This window comes from Molothrus aeneus, chromosome 32 (assembly GCF_037042795.1).
Source record: "Molothrus aeneus isolate 106 chromosome 32, BPBGC_Maene_1.0, whole genome shotgun sequence".
In the NCBI taxonomy this organism is placed as follows: Eukaryota; Metazoa; Chordata; class Aves; order Passeriformes; family Icteridae; genus Molothrus; species Molothrus aeneus.
This window is the reverse complement of record NC_089677.1, coordinates 2,259,760-2,264,552: the sequence shown is the minus strand read 5'-3', so window position 1 is coordinate 2,264,552 and position 4,793 is coordinate 2,259,760.

Here is a 4,793-nt window from a genome sequence, read left to right as displayed (position 1 = left end):
GGGCGGGGCCGAGGGCGGGCGGGGAGGCGGGAGCGGCGCTCGGGGCGTTCCCGGAGCGTTCCCGGAGACGCCGGGGGTTCGGCTCCGGAGCGTGGTGAGAGCCATGGGCCCCGGTAGCGCCGGGGCGGTTTCAGACACCCTGGAGGAGAAGGGCCCGGAGGAGGCTTCAGTCTGCCGAGCAGATGGGGGTTCTGCTTCTCTTTTGTTCTTCTTCTGCCCTTGAGCGTTAATAAAATTCCCAGTGTTTGTGGTGCAGTGCTGGCCACAACATGTTTTTTATTTCCCCGGTGTTTTAGGGGCTCTTCTGAAAGGCCCCAGCCATACCCCCTGAAGTGGGTTCCGGGTGGGATGTGAGGCATGGCAGGCACTGATTGCTGGCCACAGCCGTGGGAATTGCTTTGTGTGAGTTGTGATGCTCAGGAAAAACATAGTGTCAGTCATTTATTGAATTAAACCTTTTTTATTTTGAACGTTGACAAGGAAATTTTAACATGTAAGCCTGACTTAAACATCTGTCAGTACAAGAGGGAGTGTGTTTTTTGCAAGAACCCGTAGTGGAGTGCTGGCTTCTCAGTTCTTTCATTGGATGGTTTAGAAGAGATTTCTGAGAAAATCTCTTCCTTCCAAGATTTTGTGGGGAATAGCCTAAACCAGTTTAACCTGAGGCTTTTAAAACATTACTACTAGCTTTGGTCTTGCCTCAGGTATGGTTGTAAAGCTCCAAGAGCGAAGCCAGTTGTCTGACACTGCTCAGAGCACAGGTCAGGGCTTTGCTTTGCCCGCTGCTGCTGCTGGGAGCACCCACACCGCTCCCTCTGCACATTATCTGCTCCACAGACTGTGGAAATTCCTTTTCCTGCCAGCCCATCCTCAAATCAATTCAACTTCAGTGCTGCTTGCACTGGCAGTGCAGCACTGTGCTGGGAGGAGAGTCCTACAGCCCTGGAAATAGTCAAGTTCAAGAAATCAGATCTAGTGGCTGGTCAAGAAAGCTTCGCTTTCACTGACTCCACAGTCAGTGGAGAATGTGCCATGTTGAAGAAATATCTCTTTGCCCTCTGCCCTGTCTAGTGTTGCTGGACCGGTGTCCTCTGTAACTCCTCTGTAACTACCCAAGGGTAGCAACAATCCCTTTCTCCACACAATCACAGAATTATTCAGGAGGAAGGTCTATAAACTAAAGGGCTACAATAGGTTGGCCAGGCAGAGAGAGAGTAGAAAATGATTATAAATGGTGCATACGTGCTGTAACTATACATCAGCACTCAGCAGCTGAGGATCTAACTCAAATCTCCAGGTTGGATATCTGAATAGTAAATGCAGGCAAATTTTCCTCTTTGCCTGAGACTGTGTCTGCCTCACCATGTGCTGTGTTCCCACATTTCCTCAGCATAAAGGCTCCACTAGGATGTCTCTAAGGAGACCTCCCTGATTAAACAGCAGAAGATCAAAAAATAGTTGGATTTCCAGTGTTCCCTAACTGTGTTCCCATCCTGCTACCCTGAGTTTCAGCATATTTTTTGCTAATATTGTGGTTTGGGAAAAGAGGATGGCTGTGGTGTTGACCTTGCCCTAGTATTGTAAAATGTGGAGGTTTGATCACTTACTAGTAGTCCTCCTGGGGACCTTGCTTACTGAAAAGGCCACCCTTCCCTCACTTCTATCTTTGTCATGTTATGTAGTTAAATCTTTTACTTACCTTAAAAAAAAAAAAACAAAACAAAACAGACCAAGGAGGAAAAGCTTAGGGCGTCTTCATGTTTTTGCTCAGTAGTGCCACAGTGATCATGCCCTGTCTAGAGGCAAGGGGAATGTGATCCTGTTCGAACATGAAATTTACATAATTCTTTTTCTCACCAAGTGTAGGCAGCTGCTTTCTCACTGCTTGTTTGCACTTCCACATCCCTTTGGATGGGAGTTGTGGCTGCTGGCTGGCTGCTTGGGTGAGTTTGCAGGTCTGGGGGCTGCTGCTGATAAACTCCAAGTAATATATAAGACACAGTGAGAATCACTCATGGTAAGAGTTGAGTGTAAGTGGGCTCTTCCCTGACTTTGTCCAGCACTTACCTAAATGTGGTCTTGCTCAGCTGCTGTGTTTGGCAGCTTGTTTTACTTTTTTGCTGGTTTTTCACAGCAGCAGTAATTCCTGGAGCAGGGAGCAGGGACTAGCACTCACCATTGTCCCACCACTGCTTCAAGCACCGTGAGGCTTTCAGGAGCAGTCCTTCCTGCTCTGATGGATGCCAGAGCCACAGCCCAGTACCACTGCCAGCCTCTCATGAAAGCAGGTGTTTGTGGACAATCTTTGTAAAGAAGAGTCACCACAGTATTTTATTCTGATTGTTTCCTTAGGAACAGTGGCTGATTCACAGTGCCTGAACAGTGCAGCCCTTACTCGGGCAATGTGCCTGTTGAATTTAATGGGTTACTTTACATAGGAATTCACAGAGAATGCAAAAAGATCCCAGCAAAGCTGAGCTTACTAGCACTACCCCAGTCTAAAATAAGAGGATTTAGCCTTCTGGCACTATCCATAGGAAGCCAACCCATGGAGCCCTCGAGCCTCTCTGTCATAGCAGGCTCCATGACTTATCCACCACCACCACATTTAGTTCCTACCCTGCAGCAGTCTGCAGCAGAAATTTATCATGAGTTACCATATGTGAAGTAGCATTTGTCCCCAACAAACACAGCTAAAGTTTTTCAAAGTTTTGTGAGTCTGGCAGTTTGTGGCTTTATTCCAAATGTTTATGGCTGTCTCATCCAAATAGATCTGATGTGCATTCCCCACTTCATATTCCTGTTGTTTAATGTTAGAACCTTCCTCTTTGCCAACATGGCATGGAAACCTCAAGAGAGGTAAGGATATAAGGGGCAGAAGAGACCTTAACAACACAGTGAAAAGGAGATGAAAGGACATATTTTTGGTGCACTTTAAAATAAATAAACCATTTGTTTTCAAGTCAACAACTTTGTCAATGGTAAAACTAGAACTTCAGAGCATGGAAGGCTGTGTTAGGGGCTCAGATGATAAGAACATAATTTGCTGTAAATATTTTATCATAGCAGTATATGTGAGTTTAAAACTTCAGAGAGGTTTGTCAGAAGGCTGTTTTAGGAAGGGAAAATGAATTCTACTGCATCAAAAAAGCAATCAAGCAACCACTGTGTATAGCTTTTGCCTGCTTGCTTTGTGGACAGGTACAACTTTTGGGAAGGTTTTGCAATATCCACATGCCAGCTGGAGTCTGTATGACATCTATCCCATACTTTGGCTACCCTGGGAAAGTGGGGCTGTGCTGTCCTGTTGTGTGGCTGGATGGTCACCTGAGTGAGGAGGGAAACCCATGTTTTCACCTTGGAATGGGTGCCCAATGTGAGCGTGGATCTTGGAAAGAGCTTCGGGGAACACTCGGCAGGTGGATGAGTGATCTTAGCAGGTTGGACTCAGCCTTCTCTCTAAGTCTGGCAAGAGATCAGTGTGTGAAGGATAATAAACCAAACAAATTGTCTGGCACAAACAATACTTCCCCTGAGTGTTTTCCCTGAAGAGACAAATTTACTGCACCCACATTATGTGCTGACATAACATACACTGCCAAGTGCAGGTGTTTTACTCTCAAAGATACTCTCCCACTGCTCATGCAGTTCTGGGGTAGAGGCAGGCTGCCCTCATTCGGGGGGTACAACAATGAAAAAACACCTTGCCAGGCAGCTCCAAGGATCTTCTGTCCATGTAGGCAATCCAACATTGCCCTCAGTCCTGAGGCATCCTGCTGTACCTCCAGTTTTTCACCAGCTGCTTGGGTGCGTTCAAAGACAGATCTCTGTTCTTCCCTTTCCCATGTCTTTAGGCATACATACCATGCTGTGTAATATATTATTTTTATAAAAGTTGGACCAGTACTTAGGAATACCGTTCTACATGCACAAGTGAAGTACAGGTGCTGTTATTCTACATGTTAAGAAATGCTTTTGGAGTGTAGCATACCTCATCCTGTGCTGACTGCCCATTTAGATATTGTATTTAAGCGGCAAAAAAAGCAAATTATGGTTGTTGTACAGGATAGGCCCTTTCTGCGGCACCAGGAGTCGGCTGATGTTGATTCCTGGATAAAAGAAGAATAAATAATCTATGCCCAGCCTGCCTTCACTTACCTGCTGAGTTGTGCCAGAGTGCTGTTCCTCAGGCTGTTACGTTTTGTATACTTGTTGGGAAGTCATAGCAAGATTGGAACTGAGAATGGACCCTTCTGCAATTTACATCAGGCAATGCCTGTTCCAGTAAATGAGAATCTTGTATTTAAATGAAGACTGTCATGACTGCCTAAACTTAAGTGGCTGTTATAAAATTGCCTGTTCTACTCTTGTTTAGAAAGCAATCAGTTTGACAAGCAGGACTTTCATGAAGCTGTGCTGGCTGTGACCGATGCCTGGGTTGTCCCCCAGGTGTTTTTCAGTAACTCCTAGAATAACCTTTTCCATGATTTTCCCAGGCACTTGAAGTGACACTGACAGGCCTGGAGTCTCCGGAGTCCTTGTTCCTTGCCCTTCTTGAAAATAGAGACAATGTTTGCCAACTTCCAGTCAGCTGGGACCTTCCCGGATTCCCATTCCAGATTTTGTCCTTGTGCACAGATACTTCATTACCAGTAATCAACTTCATTTCCAATGACTTTTAGGAATTTTGAGGTTCAGCTTTTCTGTCTTTGATAGGAGCTGGCTTTTCTTGTCACTCATTTAAAGCTCTGAAGCCACAAGGACAGCTGAGTGCCATTTCATATGGCACGTCT